This window comes from Miniopterus natalensis, chromosome 17 (genome assembly GCF_054644295.1).
Source record: "Miniopterus natalensis isolate mMinNat1 chromosome 17, mMinNat1.hap1, whole genome shotgun sequence".
In the NCBI taxonomy this organism is placed as follows: Eukaryota; Metazoa; Chordata; class Mammalia; order Chiroptera; family Miniopteridae; genus Miniopterus; species Miniopterus natalensis.
Window position 1 is genome coordinate 30,249,060 of NC_142097.1, and position 17,943 is coordinate 30,267,002.

Here is a 17,943-nt window from a genome sequence, read left to right on the forward strand (position 1 = left end):
AGGACAAGGGTCCAGGATAGGCAGATCCCAGCTCATGGAAGGAGTCACAGGACTTGGCCAGGAGCTTGGATTTTATTCTAAGTGCAGCAAAAACGTGGGAAGTTTTCGCAGAGCAGTGGCACCTCTGATTTATGTTTGTGGCTGCCCTATGGGGACTGAGTTACAACGGGGCACCTGTGACAGTGAAGTGGAACAGTTGAGGGCAGATGTGGTGGCAGCCCGGACTAGGGGTACCAACATGGTGAAGGACTTGGACCCGGCTGGTACGTAAGGGAACCGAACTAGAACCCGGGCCTCTTGCAGCGTCTGCCCCTCCAGTTCACCATGTGCCGATACAAATATTCCTGCTCTTCTTTTTTTAAAGAATAGATTTACCATTGAATAGTGTTCCTTGCAGAGCCAGGGGGTTGCTGGGCACTGCTCGGGTCTACACCTGAGAGCAGCAAGCCCTGTGCCTGTAAGGTTCACCCTTCAGGAGCGCTAGACGTGACCGGGGCCCAGGGGAGCCCAGTGAGGGCTGGTGGGACCCGGGGCTCCTGCAGGACGCAGGGCTTCCTGTCCAGAAGGAGAAGGTCCGAGGAGTACACAGTAGGGCTACCGTCCAGGAAGGAGGAGGCCCACGGCCACTGTAGACCAGCAGGCACCCCGGCAGCATGAGGCAAGAGCCCCGCGCGGAGGGTGCTGGGAGGGACAGGGTCAGTGGGTGGGAGCACGCCTTGCGCTGTGCAAACCAGAAGGGGCCCCTCTCTCATTTCACCCGTTCATGCCCCGTCTGGAGGCAAAGAGGAAACGCCCACCCTTCCAGGCGCCCCGTGCTCTTCACACGCCCGGTGTGAATTTCCATCTTCTTACTTCGGACACCTAATCACAGTCCTTTGTTTGCGGGCCCATTTCCCCCGTGGGAGAGTGGTCTCCTTGGAAACTGTCTCATTTCCTGTTGCGTCCTCGGACCCTGTCAGAGGCCCTGGTACACAGCAGGCAGGCGGAGAAAACGCGCTGAAAGCCAGAGGTACGACATCCCCAGAAACGCGCAGCCAAAGAATCACTCCGAGGCGCACGACAAGAATTTATAAACCAACACGACCCTTTTGAGAAAGGAACGGCGGCCATGGACCCTTTCCCCAGAAAAATCCACACGTAAAAATTATTTTCAATATACAAATCCTTATTTTCTACACACGGGAAAATCAAGGACCAGAAAACCGAAGTGACGTATCCAAAGCCACTTGTCTGTGACAGTCCCACCTGTAACCCTGACGTCTTGACGCCTGTCCTGTGCCCCGCCCGCCAGGCCTGGACAGAGCTGCTCAGACGTGGTCCCTGTCGCAGATGTACACCGAAGGTGCCAAGGTAAGCGTCTGAGCCGTACCAGGAACTGGCCCCGGGGGGATTCTTCGAAAACGGATGACTGCAGGAATAAGAAGCTACTGCCCTGGGCTGCGGGGAGCCAAGAGCCCAGAGGGTGTTTAAGGCCCGAGACGAGTGACGACTCAGTTGTTGCCGGGAGCAAGGAAGTCAGAGCAAGTGCGGGCGCAGGAACCCAAGGCTCGTTGTCACCGGCCGGCTCATCTTCAGCCTCCTGGGCACAAACACCAGGAGGCAGCAGAGGGCTGCGTGGCGCCCGGGCTTGTTGGGGGCAGGTCCCCAGCGGGGCGGGGACCTGGCTGCTCCTGGGAGCCTGGCCCCGGGACGGCTAAAGCCCAGGAAGCGCAGGTTTCCACCGGGCCTGTCCCACTGTGTCCTGCAGAGGGAGAGGGCGAGGGCGAGGAGGAGTCAGGGGAACAGGGAGAGGGGGGAGGGAGGGAGAGGAAGACGGAGGAGGAGGGAAGGAGGAGGGAGAGCAGAGAGTGTGGCTGGGACGGCAGGAACTCGGCTCCCGAGCAACCTCACGGTCTTGTCTTCCCAGCCTCAGCCCCGCTCCGTCGGCTACGTCCCGAGTCCAGAAGACCTGGAGAAAGAGCGCCACTCTCCCTGTGCCCGTCCTGACCACTGTCCGCCCTCAAGGTCCATGAGGACGAGTCCTCGGGGAAACAGCAAAGCCAAACACTCGAAAACGGACAACCAACGTCCCCCCTGGGGATTGTCGCGAAACAGCCGACTGCGGGAGGAAGAGGCGCCACACCGACGCAGCCCTGTGGACAGCGCTTCCAGGCGGCTCCGACGGTGCAGGTCCCTGCGCCGGACACTGGAGAGCGCCGTCTCCCCCTCAAGGGCCTGCCCGAGCCTGGCTCTGGTCACCGCCGCTGCTGATGGGGATGCAGACACAGTCACGCTCTGCCCTTACGAGGTCGCCCTCCCTTCTCCAGCCCCCGGGCACCTGGCGAGTTTGCGTCCAGTTTCAGCCTGTGCTCTGTGCTTGGAGAGGACACCTCCATCTCTGCCTCCACTGGGGTTCACCCTGAGCCCCACGCCGTCCCCTCAGCCGCAGGACAGGAGCAGGGGGGCTGGCCCTCGGCCCCTCTGCGCCTCCCCAGCACTCGGAACCCTTTCACTCACCGGGCGGCCGTCCTTTGTCGCCTTGGTGCTGAGAAGCTCAAGGCCGAGTCTGTGACCCATCGCTAGCGATTACAGGCTCTAGCAGTGGGAGCCAAGGGCCTAACCTTCTCTCTCGTTTTTCCTTCACCCCGTGTTTATTACCTGCTTTAGAAAGAGAGTGAGTGGGTAACTCGAATCCCCTCCGAAATGGGCGGTGATACAAATCTAGAAGGTATCCCATAAACATCCTTGTGATTTTCAGGCTCATCCTGGCATGTTCACGGGCAGGGAAGCTCAGAGACCCTCCATAACTTACTCAAGGCCACGCGAGGTTGAAGCGGAAGAGCTACAAGTCCGATCTACGCCCCTCTGGCTCCAGAGCTCACGTTCTTGAGTCAGAAATGCTTATGCTTCGCGAGTGCTTCCCGTGTAGCCGGCTTTATGCTGAGTGTCCTCCGTGTATTATCTCCCGTATCCTCACAAGGACCCTGTGGAGCAGCGACTGTTATTATACCCATTATACAGATGGAAAAAGTGAGGTTCAGGACGACCCAGTGATCTGTCCAAGGCTGCTCAGCTCACTGAGGTTCAAACCCACGTGGCCTGAACTTCCAATTTCTGCGCTCTTTCCAGTTTCTCTCACTTGTAATAGAGATAAGCATTTAAAAAAAGAAGAAAGAAAGAACGATTCCTAATTAAATGTTTGACTTCTTTTGAAGGCCCAGCTGCCTGGTTATATATCACCAAGGCTTTTCCACTGACAAGCCCTGTTGGAGAAATGGGTGTCTGGCTAGAAGTAGGTATTTCTGAGTTTCACAGCTCTTCGTGGAGCAGATGGGTGGAAACCACAGAGTCTGCGTGCGGTGCTGGATTTAAATGCCAGCCCGAGCGCCGCCGGGAGGGAGCTAATTACCTAGCGCCCGGCGGGGAAAGAGAAGCCTTGGGAAAGGGCAGCGCTGCTCACTGGCGCCATCTGGCAGTAAAGGCGGGAAACGGCTCCGAGAATGAAACAAAGTGAAATTCCCCAATTTATTGGACTCCTTGTATGTTGAGCGCTGAATACGCATCTCTTTCCTTTCCTACCGAGCCCGCAAAGAGATATCGTTATTTTGTAAATGAGAAACTCGGAACTCAGAGTATTAAACAGCTTGGCAAGAGCTTTGATCACAGTCTGTTCAGCCTCCCTCAACGTTGATTTCCACTGTCCTACGCACACCCTCAGAGGTGGTCTTCCTGGGGAGCCCCTGCCTCCCCCAGCCCCTCACAGCTGGAACCGTGGATGCGCCCACACTCCCGACACAGGCAGAGAGATGTCAGCGGTGGGTCTAGCAGGGCTGTTGTCCTCTGTGCCCACCGCTGGCCCAATTCTCAGAAGAGGACTCCGGCCCTGGAGACTGTGTCTGCGGCTCCAGCTCTGAATTTGTCAGCTTAGCTGGGCCTTTTTATCCCATATTATTCTCATCAGCCCCCTCTCCTGGGGCGTGGGGAATGCTGGATCCTCCTCCCTCTGTCCACTCGCGTCCTTAGAGAAACGTGTGGAAATAAAAAGAAAAAAGGGAGGGGGCTAGAAATTTGAGGCTAGACCAACATCACCTCCATTTTCAAATAAGGAGGAATGATGGAGCCTTGCTATTTCACGAAGCGTAACATTCCTTGGGAGCAAATGATGTCTGAACAGTGACGAGAGAGTGAATCATAAAATTTGGGAAAATTTTCTATGAATAAATCGTGTAAAATTAAGCAACTTTTCTTTGTAGACTAAAAAGTCTTCCTGATAGATTTTGGAATGCTAGGGACCCCCGGTCTCTTGCACCATGGCCAGGGGCATCCCTGACCTGCCCCTCTTCCCAACACCCCACGCAAATAAGTCACGCTGGGTGCCTTCATTGTTACCTTACCTCCTCCCTGCTCCGGGAGACCCGTGGACTTTTTATCAGCCTCTGAACACAGGCCAAGTCCTCAGCCGAGCCTCTGGGGCCCTCTGCAATCAGAGCAGAAGGAGCAGGTGATGCCTTGTGCCCTACTATCCTTCATGCGTGGCAGACACACAGTATGTCAGTACCAACTTACTGTAGCCGGCTGTTCCTTACGGGACCCGTTGAGTCCTCCCAGCTCCTAGGAGGACACCTGTGCACAGGGATAGTGTCCCGTAAATGGAATGAGACATTCCTCTTCGGCTATCCTCGCGCATGGCTAGGCTTCCAGTTGGAAAAAGGGCCCGGTGATGTTTAGGAAGCGCCTTGACTTCCATCTTCTCTTGTCTGGGAAAATACCTACTCCTGGCTGGCCGGCCAGTCTGACCCACGGAGCTGAGCCCAATGCTCCAGTACTTCACCGGTACACCTGGCTCTTGGCGCCCCCTTGTGGCCCTCTGTCAGCGTGCACGGGGTAACCAGACGGACAGAAGGATCCTCGGTGACAGAAGGAACCAGACCAGAATGGTTACAAGAGCGAAGGGGGAAAGTATGCATGTGAAGAGAAGTGGAGATAGATGATAGATAGATGATAGATGATGATAGATAGATAGATGATAGATAGATAGATAGATGATAGATAGATGATAGATAGATAGATAGATAGATGATAGATGATGATTGATAGATGATAGATGATAGATAGATAGATAGATGATAGATAGATGATAGATAGATAGATAGATAGATGATAGATGATGATTGATAGATGATAGATGATAGATAGATAGATAGATAGATAGATGATAGATAGATGATAGATAGACAACTTGTTGAAGTCAGCACAGCACAAAAGGCAGCAGGATGGAGCTCTAGAAGGATAGGGGCCCAGAGAAGTTTTGCAGGTTTTGAGGACAGGATCTCTTGCACCATGCTCGTGTATGGATGGGTTGATCCCCTTAAGGGGGCAGCTAATGACATGCCACCGAGACAGGGCCTTGCCTTAGAGAGAGGGAAGACCAGGTGCACATGAGGAGAGTGGCCTTTGAAGGACGGGGACCCTCGGGCCTTGAACTAGGAGCGGGAGGAAAGATGGATGCCGCAGACACGAGCAGGTTTGCTGAGCTGGTCTACAAAGGTGGGCGCTTCCACACGGCAGCTTTTCCATCAACCGTCAAGTGAAAGGTAAGAGGTAAGAGTGGGAAATATGAAGAGTGAAAAACAGGTATGAAAACATCACTGGAGAGAGTAGATCAAGCTGCCCCGCGAGAGAGCTGGAACCCCAGGCATCATGAGGCCCCATTTAAAGCGAGTTGTTCATGGGGCGACAGTTTGCTCATTTTGGGGGTTTCCTGTAGCCATTTCCGGAGGTGCTGGCACAGAACATGTTCAGTTTTTAAGATGAGTGTGATGAAAGAAAGGTAAAATAGTTGAAGACAGTGGCGGGGCAGTGATGATACTGATGAATCGTGAAACGGGTCATAAAGTTGTAAGTAATGTCAAGAGAGGGCAAATGAACAAAAGAAAAAAATAATTGGGCTGATAGGTTAGGGGCCTCCACGAGGCTGAAGAATTCCCAGCAAAATAAGATGTGGTCTAAAAATCAGATTTGCAAAATCATGATTTTGGAAGGGGGTGTGGGTATTTGCAGATGACAACACCTGGAGTAGAAGCATGGGCACAGTTGAGGTCAGTGAGTGGATGCACAAGGCGTCCGGTGACCAGCTACCTGCACAGAGACAGTATTGAGCTCCATGGCATGGGCTGCAAGCGAGAAGATATAGATCAGTTTGCTGATCCCTTACTAATCCCTTGGTGGCAGAGTAGTCGGGGTTAGGAGGGAGGAAAGGAGTAAGGGGCTGGTTCCATGAGGGGAGATATATTTATATATTTACATATATATATATATATATATGCTTTTATTTTTTTTTAAATAGCATTATCATTAATGAATGTTCAATAAATTACTAAATAACATTAGCATAATTTTTAAGTGACATACACCTATATGTATATAAAAATAATCTCCTACTCCTTAATAAAATACAGAGAATCCCGCTGGCCTGGGATTTTATTTTACTTTCTTTTTCCAGCATTTTACGTGGCTTTCTCTGTTCTCGCAGACGTCTCTGGCGCTCGGTGGTGGTTTGTGGCTTTGATTCTGCTCAGCCCGGCTGGAAAACAAACCATTAGGCAATGCACTGGGGCCCCGTTCTGTGCCCAGCAGACACAGGAGAAGAGTGTCTTCTTCATTAGCGCACCAGGACGGGGGGAGAAGGGAGGGTTCTCTGGAAAGGGGAGCACAGAGGTGTGGACAGAGAGGGGCCACATGCTAACCTGACAAGCTCAGGGCAGGCCTGCGTGGTGGCCTTGCAGACTCGGAGACCTAAAAGCACCACAAAGGATGGTCTGAAATGAAAACCTTTTAACTAAAAAGCAGTTTATGTCCTAGGCCGGTATCTTCCCTGACAAAGGCCAATCTTTACCTTAACTGAGCCTGTTGTCTTTTTGCATCTATGATAACGTATCTTTGGAATGTCAAAGTAATTTTCCTTTTTCCGGACGCCTCAAAGCTCAGGTACTGCTCTGCGGAGACCACAGATCCCCTCATTGTTATTGTTGACTGTGAACTATCCTGCACCCACCTAAGTAAAAGAAGTATGTCTGTCATTTTACTTTTTACCCAATCCCAGAGGTTTCCCCGCTTTGCTTTCTCCCACCTCCCTAATCTGTCACCAACGGATTTCATGCAGCCCACTTAGGTCTCCTCTTTTGATTGTAACGTATAAATCAGGGTGCAAAACTGCCATTCCCCGGAGCATTATCTCAATCCACTGGGACTCTGCTTCCCAATGTGTGTCGACACTTTGGCTCAAATAAACTCACAAAAATTCCTCACAGGTTTGAAGGATTTCTTACGTTAACGGGATAGGAGAGCTGGCAGCCGAGCCCAGGCAGCCTTCGCACTCCGCCCCAGACCACGTCTAAATGGAAGCGGCCAGGCCAGAGGCGCTGTGAGGAGGGCGCCTGCTCTCAGGCCGGGCCAGAGGCGCTGTGAGGAGGGCGCCTGCTCTCAGGCCGGGAGGGTTTGTTTCGGGGAGACAGCGGGCAAACCAGAGGAGGGGCTGGGGCTCCAGAAGCAAAGGAGCGCAGGCGAGGGGGAGAGAGAAAACGGTTTCGGTGAATATTTTTCCCCCCTCCGGATTCTAAACTTGCAATAATCATGATCGCCGTCTTTGCAGGGGTGGAACCGCACGTGGGGTGAGTCCCCGATGATGAGACGCCCCCCCCCCCCCGTCCTGTTTTCTTAACCACGTCACGTTCCCGGAGGGAGAAGGTGCTGCCTTCTACTCTCTCTGCCTTTGCTGTGTCCTCGCGTTTGCCCCCCCAAGTCTTATGTTCTGTTGAGACCTTTCTGCGCACAGGCTGCTAGAGTCCGGGTGCGACTACGGAGCAGGAACAGCAGGGCCGGGCGCTGGGTCCGACGGCTGACGTCGCAGCCCAGGTGGGGGCTGTGAAGCTCCAATGACCCGCGGGCCGAGCCGGGCTCCGGCGCCCGCGGTCTCCCAAGAGGAAGCCTGTTGGAGGGTCGGATGAGGCAAGAAGGCAGGCGAGTGCACAGGGAAGGGGTCCCCCTCCCCGGTCAGCTTCCGAAGGGTGGGATGCGCGTGTCCCCAGAGGAGCGTGACTATCCAGGAGTAGAGGAGCCCTGTCCCGACTCTTGTCTGGGCCCGGGCAGCGCCAGGTGTTCCTCATGCCTCGCTGGCCTGCGAACGGGAGGCAGAGATTGTTATGCAGGAGGCTGAGAGCAGAGGGGCCGAAGCAGCCACGGTTTCCCCGGCTCCAGAGCAGTGGGGAGGATTCGGGTTTCCCTGTGTCCCCAAGGAGGGCCGTGAGCGTCCGCCAGCAGGTGGGTCCTGGTGGTGTCTGCGTCAGGATGAAGCCAATGGCCAGGTGACCACACCACAGGTAACCACATCTGAAGGTCAGGCGGAGGCCAGCACAATGGTCATGGGGCGTCCCCCACCTCTGACACCCACTGGGTGCTCAGGATTCTGACACCGTCCCAGGAAGTCCCAAGAGATGTAAACATGGAATTGACTGAGACAGCCTGGTATTGGCCTAAGAATTCGGCCCTGGCCGGTTTGGCTCAGTGGTTAGAGCGTCGGCCCGCGGACGGCAGGGTCCCGGGTCTGATTCAGGTCAAGGGCACCTACCTCAGTTGCAGGCTCGATCCCTGGCCCCCCAGTTGGGGCTCATGCAGGAGGCAACCAATCGATGTTTCCCTCCCTTCCATTCTCTCTAAAAAAAAAAAATCAATGGAAAAACATATCCTCAGTTGAGGATTAAAAAAAAAAAAAAATGGAATTCAGCCAGGAGGGGGCAGGGCAAATGGAGACTTTTATAGAGGTTAAGTTACAGAAAATAAAATACGGATGCCTTTCTGAGGCCCAAGAGCTATCGCACATCCTCTGTGAATAGACGTTTGTATGTTGCGATCCCTGCGGGACTGCAGATCCCCTGAGGGCATGTTTTCGGTCTCGTGTATCCCCCACGCCCCCGAGCCTGGGGTTTGCACGCTGTGGACCCACCTGAGACGCCTGTGAACGTGCTGGGGGCGAGCTGAGCTGGAGACGTGTTCCCCTGGCACACCTGGCTCCGTGCCTTCTCCACCGCTTCCCTTGAGCACCCCCTCGCCGCTGGGCCCCTAGCTTGACCTGACTCTGCATTTCTTCGGCCATAAAATGAAGGCAGCGATGGTCCACGGGCTGGGACAAGATTAAACGGTATAAGGTATTTGAAAGCTTCCTGTGACCTAGAAAGGGCCACAGTTTTATTTTGGAACGTACTTGTCTCTTGGGAGACGTGGACTCCCCCCCACCCCCACCCCGTGTCCTGTCTCCCTCCAAGCAGTGCCCTGGCTTAGTCACTCAGTTCAGTTCAACAGGCATTTGTCACGTATTATTAATAGGTCAGGGATATCCAGAGGTGCCTCACCTGGGTAATGCGTCCTGGAAATGCAAGAGGGTGAACCTCAGGTGTGTCAGCGTCCTTGCTGGCAGGGTGGTGCGTGGCTGGATGGACATGCTGCTGGGGCAGGGACTGGAACCCGCAGGAGGCAGGTGGCAGTGACGAGGCCTTTGGTTGTTGGGCATTGAAAACCTAAACTAAAAATGGCCCGACAGGCCTCGGAGTGACTGTCCAGGAGCCACGCGGTTAGGAGGAGACATTGGATGCAGACAGTCTCCGTAAGCCTGGGGTCCAGCCCACCTCGGTGCAGTGGACGGGTCAGCTAACGATTTCCTGAGCTGGAAATACGCATATACCCCTGGGGCCCAGGTGTTTAGTTCTGCATCGTTGGTTTTCCTGTTTAGAGTTGAGCTGCTCTGCATGCTTGTGTACCTATGAAATTTTCCATGATAAAAAGTTAAAAAAAAATGAAAACAATAAGGGACATTGCTTGGTCAGCCCCTGGCGGAGTCAATCAAGGGAGGGTCAGGCCCCAAGGAAGTCAGGTGACGAAGGGTTCGGGCTTCAGCACTTTAGGATTTGACTTGGCAAAAAGAAACAAGGACATTTGGGAACAAGGCATAAGGAAAATCACGTGTGAGCTCAAGCAGCGGGAAAAAAAAAGGCACAAAGGAATGAGTTGCTCCCTCTGGGTTTATAGTCTCTTGCTGGATCCTTTAATTATGCTCCTACCCTTCTTTTCCCAAATTTAATTTCCACCCCCCAGACTTAAGTAAAGAACAGACGATGCTTCATAGACGATTTGGTGGCATGCCCTTTCAGAATTTATTTTTGCCCGGGTGCAGGTCCTGGCTTGATCTCCAATTCATGGTGTGATCTTGGGTGCTTGTTTACCTCCCAGGAGGTGCACTTTCTCCAGCTGTAACGGGGGAATGAGACCATTTCCCATCCCATGGCCTCCCAAGAAAACTGGACAAGAAGGCAGGAAGGCCCTTGGGAAATTTCCAAGGCAGAATGTCTCAGCTTGGGAGATATTATTAGAGCACCCCCAGAATCACCTGGGCTGATGGGTTCCTACAGTCCAGGGCCCTCTGCTGCCCTGGAAATAAGCTGAAAGGACCTCCGGGATCCACCTGGCGGGGACCTTAGACTTTCTGAAGCTGGTGCTTTCTCTGCAGCTCCAGGAAGCCTCCAGATTGATTCCACGTGGTTTCATCCCCTAAGGTGCTATCAATTTGCTCTGATACTCCAGGGAGAGAGATGGGGTCAGTCCTTGGTTATCCATGCTAAGGGGCAGGGCATAATCCCAAAGAACAGAGACTCTCAAGGAGTGCAGATCACTTTAATTCAGCACTGCAATCATTTTTTTTTTAATTTACATCCTTAATTTTGTTTTGTTCGGGCTGAGCTTTGCCAGCTGAAAGGGAGAGGTGGCCCAGGTAGATCTGGGGTGGCGAGAGGAAGGTCACCTGGGGTTACGCCTAGCTCAAGACTTCGACTCTCTTTGCTGTCACCTTTGAAGACTTCGGGACACATGCCGATGGCTCATCTGACAGCCTGCTCTCCCGGTTTCTTGTCTTCTCAATGGGACTGAAGTTCTTTCAACAAATGCTCCCTTCAGTGCCATTGACCATCGGGGCTTCATTTGGTCATTCAGATGAGTACAATGGCGTGATTAATGACTGCGGTGGTGGAATGCCCAGTGGGGTCTGAAAAGACTTACTGGAGGAGGCGATGCTCGAACTTGGACTTCAAGGATGAGTAGGAATCTTCAGTGTGGATGGGCGAAGTGAGGGTGGGGGAAGGGAGAGTCTCCTAGGAAGAGGGTGCAGCCAGGGCAAAGGCCCGGAGCCAGGGATGGGTGGCGGCAAGCATTTCGGTTGGCTGGAGATGGAGCAGCGGGGGATGGGTCCAGACAGGTAGGCAGGCAGGTGGGTGCCGGACCCAGCCCTGGACTTTTCCTGAAGGCAAAGGGGAGCTACTTTGGAGAATCAGAGCAGATTCTCATTTTAGAGCTCGACTAGGCTGCTGCAGGTTCCGAATGGGATGTGCCTCTGTGGTGTGCAGGTTGCTCTGAGCAAAAGGCAGCATTAGCCTTGAACTCAAGAGAAACTCTGCCCCTCCTTTTACTGCCTAGTAGAACTCGAATTAGGGGTCTTGCCCAAAATAAGCTCTCCCATGCCCCAGAGAGTAACAGGTCTGCAGCTTCTTTTATGTGTTTGAAATTGAGGAGGGAACTACAGATGGTGACAAGGTGGGAGGAAGGAAGGAAGGTGGGGACTGGATTACAGGACAGTGAACAAGATTATGTGCCCTCCTTCCAGGGGCAGTGTTCTTGTATTTAAAAGGCGAGCTAACCTAGGTGCTCAATGGACAGGGCTGGTTTAAAAGCTTTCACTGAAGAATTTATAGTCCTGGAGTGTGACTACCCACCGTGACCTGCCCGGTCAGGAATTTATGACCAGGTTCCCCTGTGAGGTTACCTCCCATAGAACGTCTTTTTCCAGGGTGGCAGGTAAAAAGACAGAGAGGCCAGAAATGCACGAGGAAACCAGGAGGTAGCAGTGCCAGGGAGGCCCAGGCTGACAGGAGATGTTGTCGGGGAGAGCAGAGCATGCTGTCAGGTTCCACAGGGAGCGTAAGTATGACGGAGGCCAGAGGGGAGACGTGGCTGGTAGAGCAAGGCCCAGGGAGCTGATGGGCTTGGGGAACAGCCTTCGATAGGAACCCGGCCACCGGTCATTAACACGGGATGGGAGAAGCTGAGTAAAAATGCAGTCCGCCCTGGCTGGTGTCGCTCAGTGGTTAGAACGTCAGCCTATGGACCAGGAGGTCACAGTTCGATTCCAGGTCAGGCCTCATGCCTGGGTTGCAGGCTCGATCCCCAGGAGGGGGCGTGCGGGAGGCAGCCGATCAATGACTCTCATCAGTGTTTCCATCTCTCTCTCCCCCTTCCTTTCTCTCTGAAATCAATAAAAATATATTTAAAAAAGAGAGTTGGAAATGGAATTCAGCACCTGCCGATCGCCAGGTTCTGTGCTGGACGCGTGATGCAAACAATCTCGCTGTAGCTCTCGCAGAATCCTCTCTCTCAAGAGAAGGAAATCAAGGCTCAGCATGGCCAAGGCTAAGTCTCTGTCATCTTCACTGGTTGCCAGGTTATACCTCCCAAAGCAGATCTTTGGGAATCCACACCAGCGGCTTCACATCTGTGAAGAGCCCACCTTTTGTCTCTCACTGTGTCAAGTTCCTAAAGGTAATAAGTAAAAAAATGATAGACCTGGGCCAAATATAGGATACGATTTCTACCACTGAGGCCTCCAATGAACAAATTAAATCAATGGGCAGAAGAGAGAGAAGACACCGCACAAAGAAGCTTTCTTTTAAAGGAGCCAAGGACAGCCCTGGAGGGGTGGGGGCGGGGTGGACAGGGAGGAAGGTCAGCAGGGGTGACTTCAGCTCCTTCCCAGTTACTGGGCTGCGAATCCCAGGCCTGAACAATTAGACCGTTCAGGCTGCCTGGGAATACACTGGCCCACTTTCTATCTTTACGATTGGTGCTCATTTTTAAATTAATATTTTTATAGTGTTTCACTACCCTCAGAGGTTGGTGGTCATAGTTCTGTCGTCTTCATTTTGAAGATAAACAGACTGAGACTTGGGGACCTGCCCATGTCCTTACTGGGATCTAGGAGCCAGGACTCGACTAGGTACTCAGACGCTGGGATCTTTACCCGGGGATGGGTGATTCCATAGGGAATCTCAGCATTAGTAACAATACCCCACACATGTGCCTCATAGTGGTTGCCAGGGCCCTGTATATCCCCATTAAAAAACAATACAAAACAAAAAAACTACTGCCCTGGCCCGGTTGCTCAGTTGGTTAGAGCGTTTTCCTGATACATCAAGGCTGCAGGTTCAATCCCTAGTCAGGGCACTTGCAAGAATCAACCAATGATGCATTAATAAGTGGAACTACAAATCGATGTTTCTCTCTCTCTCTCCTTTCCTCTCAAGTCAATTTTTTTAAAAGAGAAAAAGTTATTCATGACACTTGTTAAAGATGGTAAGGCAGGCGGCCAAGGGGTGGGGGTGGGGCTACTGCATTACCACAAGGACAAGTGGGGATTCTAGCCAAGGAGCAGGGAGGGGGCAGTGGATGGAAAACTACTAAGAGGAAACGCCAGGGCGGGGTGGGGGGGATTCTTGCTGAAGGCAGGCCGGAGATACCAACCATGGGGATGAGGGACTTCATTAGCTGGCAAGGGTGGGGGAATTTTCACTAAGCTGATTTAGCGGGATTCTTGGTAAAACAACCAAACAGGCCAAGGACAGAGCCCCAGGTGAGGGACAAGTCAGAAGTTTGATCAAAGGAGAGTCTTTGTCCTCACGGCCAAGACTGCACTCCCCTGGCTCGAAACACTCAAACCAGGGCCTCCTGCCCCAGGCAGGCTCCTTCCGTCCCTTTGGGCTCACTGTGGCCTCTGCCCGAATTCCTTTCCCAGTAGGTGTCAGGGCCTCTCAGCCTCCCCTTCTCAACCCAGCCTTCCCCAAGCGGCCCATTGATGAGCTCGTCTGTCCCTCCCCCTGCCTCTTTCCTGATGACATTCTCTCCATAGCACTGATCACCACTTAACACCGTATAGGTTTTACGTATACACGGGGCTTATAGTTCTGTTCTCCCCCCCCCCCCCCAATGAAGACACCAGTTCCGGGAGGCAGGGATGTGTGTCTGTCTGTTCCCTGTTGTATCCCCAATACCTGGAAGAGCACCTGGCACATGAGGGACTCATTGTCCTTTGAATGAATGGGAGGCCTGAATGAAGGTCTCTATGAACAGCCCTCAGATCTTGATGATCTGGGTCAACAGCAAAGGTAATAATCCCCAAGGGTGGATGATCCGTCCAGCCGATCCATAATGCCCTTGACCGTCCGTTATTTCCACCTAATACAGCAACGCAGTAATGGACTCAGACGAACCTGGACACACTTGCCTCCCACATGAGTTCTATGTATTACGTGGTTATGACGGGTAAAAATGGGAAACGGAAGCCGAAAGATATTGGGACAAAAAAAACAACCCCTAGGATTCAGAGTTTGCTGTGGAAAATTTCACATGCCTACGAGGTCATGTGAGTGACCCCCCCCCAGAATAACAGATGAATTGATGCACATACATCATGCATGACAGGCCCTTCGCGGGCACTGCACCCTCGTCACTGTCATTGTCCTGTTCCCCTGCAGACAGCCCAGGCAGCATTGCCCCGTGCACCCCACGCCGTCCCTGAAACCTGCCGGCTTTCTCCTGTCCCTTGTGCTGTCCTTTCCTGCCCCGTCTTTACCCACTGCCTGTCCCCCTAATAATTCCTCGCTCACCCGTCAGTCAGGCCTCAACTGAAATGACCCCTGCAGGGAGGCCTTCTGCCGCCCCTGGGCAGAGTTAATCATTCCCTCCTCCAACACCAGCGCTGATACAAACACTGCGGTTATGTTGCATTATAATTGCTGATTTGTTCCCACCTGCAGGAGCCTGGGGGCAGAGACTAGCCTTACTAAGTATTGTACCCCCGGCCACTAACACGTGGATGACGCCCCCGGGATTGGGCTGAGGGCAGACCAGGCACTGTCCACAGAAAGGGAGACCCCTCGGCCTAGACAGGGTTCCTCACCCATCATCCCACTTCAGAGGAACCTGACCCACGTGAACAAGAGGGCGCGTCGCTCATTCCCCAGGGCAGAGTGGGCCGCGAGGTCCCTGAGCGCAGTGAGCCTCTTCAGTGCCCTCCAAAGCAAGACCGAATTCACACAGGGCTCTGCACGAAGCGAAGCCCCCCCGGTGAAAGGCCAGCTAACCCGGCATCGCCTTCCGCTGGCCTGCACACGCTGTCACGGTCACTGGCCACAGCACCTGGGTGCTGAGCAGATCAGCAAGAACGCACCAAGGCCTCAAGTCCAGGTTAAGGACTGGGGCCAGGGAGTCACCCGGCCTGAGCAACAGGCACAGCTTTTTGTCTTTTTTTTTTTTCATTAGAGCATCCCCAACGCCTAGGCCAGTCCCTGGCACATACTTGATACCCAATTAACATTTGCTGAATGAACATGTGACGAGGGGACCCTAATAAACCACTGAAGGTTGGTCTGGTGGGCGAGTCCCTCCACAGGCAAGCTCGTATAATGACAGATGGGGACCAAGGTGCTGTCCAGAGGGTGGGTCCATTCCAGCTCCCTCCTTTCCTGCCCTCTCTCCATCTGGTGCTCAGCCTCTGTCTCAGGAAATACTGAGTATTTAAAGAGCATTTGTTATAAAAGAGACAAAATGATTAGAAAGCCTGGGGTGACCACAGGCCTCAGTGCATAGCCTTAGCCGTGGTTTGATCTAGCCAGGGCCATTTTGAAGAGCTAAAAAAAATGCACAAGATTTTTTAAAATATATTTTTATTGATTTCAGAGAGAGGAAGAGAGAGAGAGAGAGAAACATCAATGATGAGTCATTGATCGGCTGCCTCCACGCCCCCGACTGGGGATGGAGCCTGAAACCCGGGCATGTGCCCTGACCAGGAATCGAACAGCCATCTCCTGGATCCTAGGTTGATGGTCAACCGCTGAGCCACACTGGCTGGGCTCACAAGATTTTTTAAAAATTGTGCTCCTAAACTGTTCCTTCAGGTTGTTTCTGTATGAAAAATCTCTGCAGGTGGGCTGTAACTGTAATGTTAAAAGCTTCACCATATGGGAAGGAAGCTAACATTTATCTAGTGCCAGTCGCAGGCCAGGATGGATACACCAGACACTGCTGGTATATTACTGAGTCCTTACGGCTGCACTGTGAGGGAGGCGCCACACCACACCCCTCTGCAGATAGGAAGTGGGGCTCAAACGTGACGAGGGACTTGCCTAACTAAGCTCACCTGCCCGTCGTGGCCCCCAGATGGGATTCAGAAAAATACTAGTGATTTTCAAGGTTCTTTTGAAATCTTTTTGCTCAATACATTTTCTCAATTTTTGCAGGGACGTTTAATCGGGTGTCCTAGTTTGGCCTGCCACAGACGGCAAGAGGACCTGAGACCTTCCCGGGAGGTAAGGTAAGGCTCCAAAGCATTTTTCCCCAAGGCCCCCTCAGGCCTGGCCGGTCTGTTTCAGCCTAACGACTTCCAACTGCAGTGAAAGTCAGAGGGAGGAGAGCTGTGTAGAAGGAGCACGTTCTGTTGTGTTGAGGAGGCTCCTAGGAGAACGGCTTAACTAGCCGCTCACAAAGCGGCCCAGTGCGCAGTGAGGCGCAGTAACACCGCCAACACATGGCGGGGGTGGGGGTGGGAATGGCTCCGAGCGTAGAGCATGTTTGCACTGTTTTTATTATTATTATTATTTGGTTAATCCTCTGCGAGGATATTTTTTCTATTGAGTTTTAGAGTGGAAGGGAAGGAGGGGGAGAGGAGAGAGAGACATTGATCAGTTACCTCTCACAGGTGCTCCGACTGGGGCCCAGGACAGAACCTGCAACCCAGGGACATGCCCTTGAGTGGGAATCGGACCCGAACCCTTTGGCACATGGGCCCACGCTCTAACCAGTGAGCCACACAGGCCAGGGCAGCAGTGTCTGTTTAAAACAGCAGAAGCGGCAGGAAGACACGAATGCAGCAATTCTAACCTTGTGAAACGGAAAACATTCCTCAGGTCCTCTGGGGACGTTTCTGTTGCTGCGGAGCAAAGAGGTGAGGCCTGGCCTTCCAGGTCGGCCTCACTGGGAGCGTGCCCGCTTCCCCTGGGCCTCCGACTCATGCGTGAAGGAGTGGACAGAACCCCAGATACCACGTAAAAGTGTGGAGGTTTGGAAGGAGCTGGGCTGCTTGTTTTTTAAAGGTCTTCCTTTGGGGAAACCTGTTAATAATAAATCTTTGACCCAGGAATTGCACTTCTGAGAATGAAAGTGGGCTCCAGGCTTCCTGGGTTCGCTCGGGCTCTGCCACTCACCTCATTCAAGGAAACACGTCCAGTGGTGCTTGTTTCCTGGTTGGGGGGATAATGAAATGACCTACCCGTCGGGTTTTTTATAAAGATTAACTGAGATAATTCATGCACACTAGCCCAGTGTCCGATAGAGGAAGCTCTCAGTGGTTTATTGTTACCTGAAAGACCCGCTCGTAAACACGGACAAGCTATGCAACAGTGTTCATGCAGCACAGTTTATAGGGGATAAAACATCCAGAACAATGTAAAATTCCAGAATTGAGCGAACGACTAAACAAAATAAGCTGTATATCCAAGTCCAGAAAGCTGATGGAGCCACTGAAAATTCTGGCTTTGAAAATGATGTAATATCTTTAAACGCTTACGATAAAATGAGTGAGAAAAAAAGCATTGTATAAAACTGCATGTGTGGCCCTGGCTGGTTTGGCTCAGGGGGGGTAGAGCGTCGGCCTGGGGACTGAAGGGTCCCAGGTTCGATTCTGGCCAAGGGCATGTACCTCGGTTGCAGGCTCCATCCCCGGCGGGGCGCGTGTGGGAGGCAACCAATCGCCGTGTCTCTCTCACATCAGTGTTTCTCTCTCTCTCTCTTCTTTCCAATGGAAAAAATATCCTCGGG